This window comes from Schistocerca serialis, chromosome 5, assembly GCF_023864345.2.
Source record: "Schistocerca serialis cubense isolate TAMUIC-IGC-003099 chromosome 5, iqSchSeri2.2, whole genome shotgun sequence".
NCBI classification, from domain to species: Eukaryota; Metazoa; Arthropoda; class Insecta; order Orthoptera; family Acrididae; genus Schistocerca; species Schistocerca serialis.
The window spans coordinates 364,665,710-364,679,436 of NC_064642.1; positions in this window are offsets into that span (position 1 = coordinate 364,665,710).

The following is a 13,727-nucleotide window of genomic DNA, read 5'->3' on the forward strand; positions in this document are numbered from 1 at the left end:
TGCAGAATCAACTAAATTATAGAAAAAATAATATTTTTATTAGGAAAAAAGTATAAAAATTAAAATGTAAGATGTGATATTTTTTTACCCTTGTAATATACATAATAGGTGTAATTAAATAGGTCTAGTACCTGAATCATCATGTTATGCATATCTGCTAAAAATTTAGTCTCCTTCAAATGTATAACATTGGATTAAATGGTACCTCAATTTGAGGAAGCATTTTGGGAAAAAAATTGCATCTATTTCTTTGTAATTTTTTTAATAGCCCTAAGCAGGTTCAAAAATATTCAAAATACTTCTAATTTGTTTAGAAAGTGTGCTGCATTACCTGATATCAACAAACAATCTGTAAAACATATACTGTATAAACAGTACATGATTTTTATCTCATTATAAAATTTGCAATTTTCCAAATAAAATGATATGTATATCACTTATAAACTCACATGGGAAGTATTTTATTTTATTTTTTAAATATAATCTACACTGGCTGAAAATGTTCATGCATTACTTAAAGATCTAATAAAATCGGTAATTTTTTATATAGAAGGCTGTGGAATGCTGTGTTATAAAGGTTAACAGTGTTGGTCATGTCCAGAAGAGGATGCGCACCAGGTTGAGGAAGCTGAAACAAAGTTTGAGACATGAAACTTTCTGATGGTAAAACAATAAGAGACAGGCTGACAGACAAAATGATTGATGAACTACAGCAGTATTGAGGGATGGCCATTCGAAATAATACTGCGGATTTGTTGAAAATTAAGTAGTCAATATGGGGTATCTTCTTCCACAGACTGTCAACTGATGAAAAACCAGTACACCAACTTTGCCCTCCTGGACCTGATTCATGGCGCAATTACCGCAATGCCCAGTACTCAAACAGTTCATACAGCCATAAACATTCCATCCCAGCAGCAGTCATGGACATCATAAAACCCATGTACAGAGACCTGGAAAATCCTGAATTACTGAAGAAAAATCTGCATGGTCAGACTCAAAATCCCAATGAGTCGTTCAATATTCTTATATGGACTCACTTACCAAAAATGTTTTTATTGGAATGAAGACAATGTAGTGGGGTTCAGCAATGCTGTTAGTGTTTTTGATGATGGTAACATTGGTAGGATGAAAGTGCTACAGCATATGGGAATTAATCCTGGAGCAAACTGCATCAGAGAACATGAACAGATGGACAAGGTTCATGTATATTTAACATATATTAACATAGGCCTATAGTATCCTAATGTATTATATTGCTCAATGTTGTCAATTTAACACAAATAGCAAGATTACTGTTCTAAGTATTCATTTACAGAGTAAAAACAATGACACAACAAATATGACTTCATGGCTTTGCTAAATTTTATGTTGTCTTCGATGGACTTAATACTAGTGGGAAGATTGTTGAACAGTTGGTGGCCCATGTGGAAAGCTCCCTTTTTACACAGTTGAGTGTTTGTATGTATAACATGCAGATTTGCATTTTTCCTGGTGTTTTGTTCATGTATTTCATTATTTTTTACGACTCTGGGGTCAGTAGTCACTATGTGGTTTCTGAAAAATTTTAGTTTCGAGAATGTAGAGGCAAGGCAGCGTAAGGATTTCCAACTTTCTGAAGATGGGCTTGCAGGAGTCTCTGGGTTTGCTCCCAGTAATAATCCTCATTGCTCTCTTCTGGATTCTGAATGTGCTCAGAGCAGTTGGAGAATTTCCCCAGAATATTACACCATATTTTAGGTGGGCTTGTATGAAAGTGCAGCAGTATCTGGTCTCTTTCCTTTTTACCTTTCCTGCAGCTTTCCCTTGTTCCCAACAGACCTTGTATCTTCTAGCTGGGTTTGTTTTCTTTTCTGTTGGTGGCGGTTTCTCAGGAAAATGACGTGCTGTGTGACTCTGTCTGCACTTGCAACTCCAGATGCTGAATGTGTGTCTTTATTTAGTTCCACTCCTCCTTTTTGAGCTAACTGCATTGCTAATTTACAGATAAAATCTGCTAATGCACACTTTTTTGATATTGTGAATAATGTTGCCATTCACGTCTGCCCTCATAAAAATATGGAAGAAAATCTTTTTCCACCATTTTACAGTCTTTTGCTGGAAGGGATAGTAACTCCCATCAGCTGACCCCTCTGTCAACACCTGTCAACTTATGCTGTATTGATAACATTTGTACATCGCGTTTGTCTTTCATTTCAAGCAGAAAATGTGTTCTTTGTGACAAAATGTCATTTATCCTTTCTTTAGTTTTTGATTTATTAGGTCTGTAGGCAAACCTATCCTGTTCTTTATCACAATTCCAACCCCCAATGTAGTTCTTTCCCATAGTTCTTCAAGTACTGCAGGGCTTGTATAAAATCTGCTCATATATACCAGATATCGTTTCCCCAAGTAAGAGGAACAGAGCCTCAGCAGCAGGGATTTGACAGAATTGTCAACATTTCCTTTTCCTCCAGTATAAACTTCAGCATTGCACATATAACCTGTTTGATCATCACTTATAACATACAGTTTTATCCCATATTTCTCTGGCTTGTCTTTCATATAAACACAGAATCGAATTCTTCCTTGAAAAGGAAATATTGTTTCATCCACAATCAGATTTCATGAAGGATGAAAGACTTTTCTGCATATTTCTGTGAAAAAGTCCCAAACAGGTCTTATTCTATGCAAAGGGTCATGGCCTGGTTCTTGTTGAGGTATCCATAGCGCATTATTGTTCACATGCAGCGTCTTGAATATGGTAAAAAATCTGTCAGTGACATTAGCTAAGAATCAAATGGTGAAGCAAGCACAGGATCTTCAGACCAATAATCCTTAAGTTTAGGTTTCTTTACAACACACATATGCAAAATGATTGCAAGAAATTGATATACTTCATGTATCCTCACTCCTCTCCATTTCTTCCATAAATATTTGGTTTTGATTCTGTTCTGATGGCAAAGTTCAGAAATAGTATCAGTAGCAAATATATTTGTCTCAGACTTTACTTTTGGAAACATGCTGTGATCAAAAAATTGCAACAAACAGTCTAGTTCTGTCGATAATGTATCAACAGGAACCTGAATTCCACTTGTTTCTTCAAACATAGGTAATTCAGGGAGAGCTTCAAATTGACACCATTCATAATGAAGGGCAGACTGTTGAACTGAATGACAAATGTGACTAATGGAAACTTGTGCATTAGCTTCTTCATACTCACTACCATCGTTTCTATCAGCAGCACACGTTTCACTCTCCAGCTCATGCGAGTCATCGTTGTCTTCTAAAAAATTGCCGATGTCGTGCGAAAGATCATCATGTTCTGAGCCATTGTTCAAGACTTCTTCAGTCTCTAAGTTTACAAGCAACATCTGTTAGCCATATTCACTATTTATATGTTTTTACACATGAGAAGGATGCGCACAACATGGCAGCCGACATAGAACAAAACAACCTTCAACAATATTCTGAGCGCACGCGCAGTTCACTTAACACTGGTACCATTCACAAGAGACTGGCAAGTATTAGCCATCAACAGTGCACTTATGACAAGCAAAACAATTAGTCTCGCCATTTACAAATGTAAAACATATGTTTAAATCACAAATAAATAAGTTGGAAGTGAAGAATGTATGACATACGCCTGTCGGATTTTATGGTTAAAACATAGTGAACGTATCTCGTATGTCCATTGGCTCCAATGTGTTAAGTTCTGATAATGAAATAACTTGAACATAAAACTTAACAACAAAAGAACATTAAATCACTGCACTCATTGTGCACACAGCTTGGTACCGGTGCGGGAAGTTTTAGGAGTTGGAGTTGTTTCCTGTAGTATGCTCTGGGGAAAAACCCCAATTTTTGTGGCAAAGAGGTGGATGGCAGAGAAAACTATAGTCCTTAGATGCATGCAATGTTTGATGAAATTTTTTGACAGGCAACATGTCATCTGCTATAACATGAGATCGTCTGCTACAGCAGACAGATGACAGGCACTTACGCTTAGTAGTGGGTCCCTGCAATCTTATCTTTACAGTTCCTATGTGAAATTTTCATAGGGAGATGAATTTCTCAAAATGCACTCTAATGATAAAACCATTTCTAAGAATATATTATTTTTGTTGATTGTTTTATTCCCACCACAAAGGGTGTGGAGGACAGCAACACAATATTGCTGCCCTTCAGTCAAATGATGATAACAAGTACATACACACAGGTTTTTCTGCATTTAAATTATTAAAATAATATAATTGAAATAATTGCTTTTAATGATTTACTATAAAAATGTTGCTTCTGCCAGTCCCCTGAAATCAATTCCTAGTAAATGACATGTAGGTAGAAGGGTCACTGGAGGGATGATGGACAGTATTGCAATACATACAACTGGATTCCTGAATCTGTGAGTTGAAGGTATGGAAATGAACTGAAAGATGGAAAATGCTTACAGGGATTTGTATTAATGCCTTTTTACACTGACTTCACATACAGTATTCTGAATTGTGTGTAAGTTTCTGAATACGTAATGATCTTTAATATTTTTTGTTTTTCATTTTTAAAAATTAATTATAGATAAAAAAATTATTTTCTAAATCATGCTCAAAGACTGAGTTTCTATGCGACTGCAGATAATACTAAGTGTTAAATATGCATCAGTTTATTTTTTGGTCTTTTTAAGTTTTGAGACATAATTTTTATGTTTAACTTTGACTTTTACCTCATGTTAGCACTCCGTCTTCGGGCCACAAGTGGCCCATCAGGACCATCTGACCGCCGTATCATCCTCAGTTGTTTACCTCATGTTAGATTTAAAAAAAAAATTATGAAATGCTGAGGATGAAATGTAAGCATATTAAAAGAACTAGCATAGTGTCAGCTTTGCATCGGGACATGTAAATATTAGACTTTGTTGTTCTGTTCTTGTTAGCATTAGAATAGCCACAACTATGCATAAATGAAATATAAATATTATTTTTTATGAGCTTAATGACACTGTAAGGAAAATATAGATTGCTACTTACTCAAAAGATGACATGTTAAGTTACAGGCACACACAATGAAAAGGCACTTATACATTAGCTCTTGGCCTAAGTCTTCTTCAGAAACTGAAACATACACCTTTTCATTCACACAAGCAAGCACATCTCATGCACACATGACCCGTTATCTCTGGCAGATCAGATTAGAATGCATTCTGCCAGAGATGACAGTCATATTTGGGTGAGGTGTGCTTGCTTCTGTGAATGATGTGTGTGTGTGTTTCTCTTTCTTTTTCTGACAAAAGCTATGGCTAAAAGCTAATGTGTATGTGCCTTTTAATTGTAAAAATCAGATAAAACAGTCTTGATCATGTTTCCAGAGTTTTTATTTGTTAGCAACCATTTTTGGCCCATTCCTCAGACCATCTAACAAATAAACAATCATAAAATGCAATCTAGACTGTTTTTATCTGATTTCTCGCTTTACCATTTGCTGTGCTCCAGAGTGCTTCCTAAAATCTTTTAATTGTGCGTGTCTGCAACTTAATGTGAGATCTGTATGGCAAGTAGCGATCTACCTTTTCCTTACATTGTTAATATTCCAGCCTGGAGTTTCCATTGTTTAATTTTCATTAATTTGTTATTTAGAAATATATTCAATAATGTAAGTAATTATTGTTGAGTTAGGAGTACAAGTTAAATACAGTTTTTATTTCATTGTTTAAGCCTCTAGAGAATAGGAGTTATTGTCCACATGATACAGGACTTCCATATCAACTGCAGTTGAGTGTTGACTGAAGTTTGCGTATCAAGGAAATATGTTAATTCATATATCTTATGACTTATAATTAATGTGGAAAGACATGTGCCTCATAGCAATATTTTGTTTAGTTGAAGGTTAAGATTTAATAAATGTGTGATGTTTACATCATAATTACATTAATATTTCTTTTTATAACCCAAAACTTGTGTCCTCATTCAAATAAGTTACATGACGCACTTATCATTGGAAGAGGCATGTATTGCTTCCCAACATTCCAGTAATTACAGTTCAGATTTAAGCATTTATCACATCTCTTAACCAGTTGAGAAATTTCATTTGCATGAAGTTCTGCTACATGAAAACATGTTACTTTCCAGATAGCCTTTGTACATTCCAAATCATCTTCATTTTGTCCAGAACATTAGTAAGGTGAGGCATATATTTAATACTTTTCTTGTTTAGTATTTTATCCATCTTCAGCAACTGTAGTTGTAGATAATGAAATAATAAGCAACCAGCTGTATAAATGAAATTTACTTTCTTTACTGATTTCAGGCACTTAGTGCCATTCTTCAGAAGGCATTTTCAAACTGATGTCTGTACAAATATGGGCGGCCAGTGGATGAGCACCAGCAAGCAGGCAGGCCGTCTCAGTGACACAGGCAAACTCGCACCACAGGAGGACTACACTGTGCGAGAAGTAAGGAGCCGGCACATGTGTGTGGAGAGGGAAAAGAGTACCATCAAATGGGGTGATTTTGGACACCGGGATGAATTTGGACAGTATGGCTTATTTGCTCTTTGCCACTGCATAGAAACAAAGAGTTACTTATTTTAATGTCCGTGCGCCAGTTACTTTAAGCGCAAGATTGCATTTATCGGTTTCCATAACTTTTATTTTGCGTCAATTGTTTCCCTAGGTGAATAATTGACAAACAGTCTCAGTGTTAAAAATCCGTGCATTATCATAAAGTGGAAACTTTCTATTGTTGTGCCGAATGGAAGTTATTGTAACCATAATTGTTGACGTGCTCAGTAGCTAACAGTATTGAGACAATTTCTGTACAAGTTTGTCGAGTTTCTCATGCAAGGTTATAAAATAATGATGGTTTTTGTAAAACTGTGTACTGTATGGGGTAATTTCAGACAATTCCAAGAATGTATAAGAGCAGGAGAGGTGCTACAGTACGGTGTAATTATGACCTGGAACTTTTAGATAAAGCTGTACATGATATTCAGAGTGGCCAATTATCGTACAGAAAAGTGTGTGATTTGTATGGTATACCTAAATCAACCCCTACAAAATAAAGTGCAGGAAGCACATCCGAAGAAATGGGAGGACAGCCAGTGCTAAATAAAGAAGAAGAAGAAATGTTGAAGCAAAGTATGTTGAGGGCTGCTCATTGGGGATTTCCCTTCACTAAATTGGATATTAGATATTTAGTTAAGGGCTACCTTGATAAATCTGGCCAAAAAGAGAAGAAATTTCGTAATAATTTGCCAGGAGAAGAAGGGGTGCATTTATTCCTCAAACGACAGTCAGAAGATCTTTCCGTTCGCTTAAGCAAAAATATTAAACGAACTGGTGCAGAAGTGAACAAAGAGACTGTTAAGATGTTTTTCTCCAATATCAAGGCAAAGCTGGAAAATCTTCCACCTAGCAACGTGTTCAACTGTGATGAAATCAACATGTCAGATGATCCAGGCAAGCAGCAGATAATTATGAAACAAGGGAGTAAGCATGCTGAAAAAGTGATGAACTCATCAAAATCTAGTGTCTCAATAATGATGGCAGCTAGTGCTGATGGTAAACAGCTTCTTCCATATGTCCTTTACAAATCAGAGCATTTGTGGGACACGTGGCAAGAAGGTGGACCACAAGGAACCCGTTTCAATAGGAACAAAAGTGGATGGTTTGACCTGCCAGTATTTGAAGACTGGTTCTTTACAATTGCTTTGCCCTATTTGAAGAGGCAAAACGGGCCAACAGTCATGATTGGAGACAACTTTATGTGTTATTGAAGAGTGTGAGCAAAACAATATTTCATTCATTCTCCTTCCCCCCAATAGCACACACCTCCTCCAACCGCTTGATGTAAGCTTCTTCAGGCCAACGAAAGCAGCATGGCGAGCTGTATTAACTGATTGGAAGAAACCCACTCATGGGACTATTTATAAGGATTCCTTCCCATCTGTTCTGAAGCAGACACTGACTAAGATTTCACCAAACTCCAAGGAAAACATAAAGGGTGGATTTCACGCCACGAGCCTAATCCCTTTTGATCCAGATCATGTCTTACGAAAATTGCCTGATAATGAGGAGAGCCAGCAAAGCAATGCAGACGCATGGTCTTCCACTTTTGAAGAAATGCCCAAAGAAATTCATTATCCTCCAGATAAGCTTGGTAGCTCCCACCGCCACCGCGAACTAAACGTTCAACCTCAAAAATCAATCACTAGCCAATATTTTCAAGGAAATGAAAACAGTACTGAAACAAGTGACAGTGCTTCTAGCAGTAGTGAAAGAGAAAACAACACATCATCCAATGAAGTTTTACTACTGAAAGAAGAGGCTTTTCTTGTTGCAGAGTACAAATATAAACATGGAAACAAGGAGAAAACAAGGCAGTATGTTGGAGTGGCCACAAATGTTGGTGCTACGTAAGTAAGTGTGAAATTCTTTTGCCCACACGAGAACAGTAAAAACATATTTGTTTTTCCTAATGTTCCTGATGAAGACACAATACAAAAATTGCAAATTTTGAGAATACTTCCCACACCAGTTGAGAAGAGAGGAATGTTCATTTTTCGAGAAGATGTGCTTTAGACTCGAAGACAATCATTTATTTAAAGTGTTTGCAACCTAATTTAGAATGAGTGAGAAAAATTATTTTGATCTTTTAGTTAAATTACTTTGTTTGTTTCTGTTTGTTTCTAATATTCCAGTTAAGAACTGATATAAAATTCATTATATCATTCCATATCACTTATTTGTAACAAAGGCTACCTTAAAATGTGTAAAATGTCACCAAAATCAAATAAAAAGCATGTAGAATTTTTAAAAAAGGCAGTAACTGCCCGGATTCGTGCTCTATATACTGTAACTTCGGACAGAGATTTAAAAAACACATGTGTCCGAAATCACCCCAATCCATGGGGTGACTTCAGACACTTTATTTAACTGCCTCAGATAGATATACCTACACATACACTTTCTGGTTCTGGGAAATTTTATTTGTTGCACATATACCCTACCACTTCCATAAAAATCAATTTAATCTAACAATATATACAAAAGTTGCAATCAAAATAATGACAAAACCATTCGAAATCACCCCGTTTGAGGGTACTTGCGATGTATGATGATGAAGTTGACATTTTGTCACATGAGGTGCCGAATGGGGTGCAGAAGGACAGGCGGAAGGGCTGGTTGCTGTCTGTATGCTGGCAACATGTGATTTATTTATTTATTTCGTGATAGCGAATTGGATGATGGTTGCAGCACAATTGGATGATGGTTGCAGCACAGTGTGGTCCCTCAAGTGATGTGAGTTAACCCATGTTACTCAGACAGCCGGCCTGCACGCTGGTTCTTGTGCACAGGCTGGTTGTATCCATACAAGCGTCAATTTGAAAATGCTTCTGAAGAAGGGCACTAAGTGTCCAAAACTGATATAGAAATTAAATTTCTTTCACGCAACTTGTTATTTGTTATTTCATTACATACTTGATAGTATCTAGTTTATTTTTCTGGTGTTGTATGTGAGGGTTTCCTAGCAGAGTGTACGCGTGGAGAATGTGGGTGACACGGCAGTGCGCTTCTCGTGGGTGCGTGTGGGTGGTGCTGGACATGCAGCAGCACGGTTCTGCCTGGAGTCAGAAGGTGGTGGTGGACCAGCAGTTTTCCTTCCGGGCCAACTGTATGACGTGCGTGTAGCATTCAAGTCACGCAGAGCCGGTGTCTTCCGGGAGGTGTGGTGCCTGCGCACCACTCCCGAGCTGCCCAGTCTCCAGGTTGGTCAATCTTTCCTCTTGGTACACCTAAATAAAAAAGTAATACGGCTGATGAGTCTTCCCCTCTGAGCTTTGAGTGTGCTGGAGTTTGTTAGTATTGAAATGGCTCAACCATCAATGGAATGAGATTGCCAGCAGGCTCGGTTTCAAAACAATTTTCAGGCTCATTTAGATATCTCTGTACATACAATATCAGCATTGTATTTTTAATCAATAATCTAACTGAATGCTTTACATTGTTTTAAATCCTGCAATAAAAATTAATTCTGGTCTACCATAACAAGCAGTATAAAGTCGAGTTGATCTTATACATTCAATCTACATCTACATCTACATCCATACTCCGCAAGCCACCTGACGGTGTGTGGTGGAGGGTACCTTGAGTACCTCTATCGGTTCTCCCTTCTATTCCAGTCTCGTATTGTTCGTGGAAAGAAGGATTGTCGGTATGCCTCTGTGTGGGCTCTAATCTCTCTGATTTTATCCTTATGGTCTCTTCACAAGATATACGTAGGAGGGAGCAATATACTGCTTGACTCCTCGGTGAAGGTATGTTCTCGAAACTTCAACAAAAGCCTGTACCGAGCTACTGAGCATCTCTCCTGCAGAGTCTTCCACTGGAGTTTATCTATCATCTCCGTAACACTTTCATGATTACTAAATAATCCTGTACCGAAGTGCGCTGCTCTCCGTTGGATCTTCTCTATCTCTTCTATCAACCCTATCTGGTACGGATCCCACACTGCTGAGCAGTATTCAAGCAGTGGGCAAACAAGCGTACTGTAACCTACTTCCTTTGTTTTCGGATTGCATTTCCTTAGGATTCTTCCAATGTATCTCTGTCTGGCATCTGCTTTACCGATGATCAACTTTATATGATCATTCCATTTTAAATCGCTCCTAATGCGTACTCCCAGATAATTTATGGAATTAACTGCTTCCAGTTGCTGACCTGCTATATTGTAGCTAAATGATATGGAATCTTTCTTTCTATGTATTCGCAGCACATTACGCTTGTCTACATTGAGATTCAATTGCCATTCCCTGCACCATGCGTTAATTTGCTGCAGATCCTCCTGCATTTCAGTACAATTTTCCATTGTTACAACCTCTTGATATACCACAGCATCATCCGCAAAAAGCCTCAGTGAACTTCCGGTGTCATCCACAAATTGTGAATAGCAACTGTCCTACGACACTCCCCTGCGGCACACCTGAATTCGCTCTTACTTCGGAAGACTTCTCTCCATTGAGAATGACGTGCTGCATTCTGTTATCTAGGAACTCTTCAATCCAATCACACAATTGGTCTGATAGTCCATATGCTCTTACTTTGTTCATTAAATGACTGTGGGGAACTGTATCGAATGCCTTGCGGAAGTCAAGAAACACGGCATCTACCTGGGAACCCGTGTCTGTGGCACTCTGAGTCTCATGGACGAATAGTGCGAGCTGGGTTTCACACGATCATCTTTTTCGAAACCCATGCTGATTCCTACAGAGTGGATTTCTACTTTCCAGAAAAGTCATTATACTCGAACATATACATGCTCCAAAAATCTACAACTGATCGACGTTAGAGATATAGGTCTATAGTTCTGCACATCTGTTCGACATCCCTTCTTGAAAACGAGAATGACCTGTGCCCTTTTCCAATCCTTTGGAATGCTACGCTCTTCTAGAGACCTACGGTACACCGCTGCAAGAAGGGGGGCAAGTTCCTTCACGTACTCTGTGTAAAATCGAACTGGTATCCCATCAGGTACAGTGGCCTTTCCTCTTTTGAGCGATTTTAATTGTTTCTCTATCCCAAATCATTTCACATTTCGGATCTCCGTCAATTTCCTTCGATACTATTGCACTTCTTATCGCTATAAACACGCCTCCCTCTTCACTGTCCAGTCTGTCTCTGCGGTATACATTCCAATCTTAGTTTAGAATTTCATAACTGTTTACATCTGGTTTCAGCCAACTTTCTGTCCCTAGTACTATGTGGGCATTGTGACCGTTTATTAATGAGAGCAGTTCTGGGACCTTTCTATGGATGCTCCTGCAGTTTACTATTAGCACATTAATATTGTTATTCCTTGTTGCATTTTGCCTACTCCTACCTTGCCGGGTCTCAGGAGGCATCTTGTCGGGCCTAGGGAGGGAATTCTCTAACCTAAAAAACCCACATGTGCACTCCACATGTACTCCGCTACCCTTGTAGCCACTTCCTGCGTGTAGTGCATGCCTGACGTATTCAAGGGGACCCTACATTTCTCCACCCTATAGCGGAGGTTGAGAAATTTGCACATCAGATCTCCGCAGAATCGTCTGAGCCTCTGGTTTAAGCCTTCTACTCAGCTCCAAACCAGAGGACCGCGATCGGTTCTGGGAACGATACTACAAGTAGTTAGCTCAGATTCCACCCCATGAGCGAGGCTTTCTGCCTTCACCAACTCCACCAACCGCCTGTACGAACTGAGGATAACCTCTGAACCCAGACGGCAGGAGTCATTGGTGCCGACATGAGCAACAATTTGCACTCGGGTGCACCCAATTTCTCTCCATCGCCGCCAGCAGGGCCTCCTCCACATCTCGGATGAGACCCCCCGGCAAGCAGACAGAGTAACAATGGCCTTCTTCCCCGACCTTTCCGCTATTTCCCTAAGGGGCTCCATCACCCGCCTAACGTTGGAGCCCCCAATAACTAATAAATCCCTCCCCCCGTGTGCCTGCTCAGACCTTGCTGAAGGAGCGGCCACATGTCCACTCACAGGCAGAGTGGGCGATGCCACATGGCCAGCCTCCACATTGACCCTCCGCCTCGTGCGCCGCGAACACCGCTGAACCCCCCTTGGGGAGAGGATGGCCCAACTGCGCCCAGTACCCGCGAAGATGTCTCGACAGCAGGGACAGTAGGTGAAGCACGTAACACCTGGGGTGTACCATGCGACGCACCAGACTCCCCACTGCTGCTAAACTCCGAGGCAGCAGCCTGAAGACGGCTGACCGCAGCCATCAACATGTTCAGCTGTTCGCGAACAGTGGCCAGCTCCTCCTGCGTCCGTACACAGCAGTCACACATCCTATCCATCCTAAGAAATCAATTTACTGCAGAGAGTTAATCAACTTTTATCTAGACTGCTAATTCACTAAAGGCAGCTGATAGTTGAATAAACTGTGGTTACTAGACACTTCTTGTAGAAAACAATGAAAATAGCACTACCTGTCTCTGGACTGTATTGAAAAGAAACACTAGCACTACTGGCACTATGGCTGACTAAAGGGACTCTCTCTGACTGTATTCATAACAAACACAAAATCTATGGAACACTATTACTAGCACTCGACAATTAAAGCTTCCTAAAGGCAAAAACACACGGAAGAAGAAGTGACAAGTAAGAAAAATACAGTTAATACTTAAATTAACGTAGCTCGCTGCACAGCAGACGTGACGCAGATGGCAGTTACGACGACACTGACACTACTGGCACTATGGCTGACTAAAGGGACTCTCTCTGACTGTATTCAAAATGAACACGAAATCTATGGAACACTATTACTAGCACTTGACAATTAAAGCTTCCTAAAAGCAAAACTGAAAATATGTATTTTGCTTCTGTATTAGTTTTTTTTAATATATGTTGTGATGACGTAGACTTGCAGCATAGCCTGAGCTCTAGGTTAGTTTAGAAGTCATAGTTTTGAAGGCTGATCTGGATTGTAGCTTGAAGTTAAGGTCAGATTTAAGTAGTAATTTGGTCATGGGCTGGCAAAGACAATGAACGTAAATATGCAGTCTTAATTGTGGTGAATTTTGATGAGCAGTTTATGTTCATCATTCTGATCTGATGGATAAATCAGGTGGGTAGTATTGGCAGATTTACTGTTCCTTGTGCACTACTATTTGTTGAAACTTCTCTAATCACTTATAGATGACATCTGTGTGACAAAATTCTTTTAAGAAAGATTTGTGTCTAGTATAGTCAAATAAAATTTCAAAT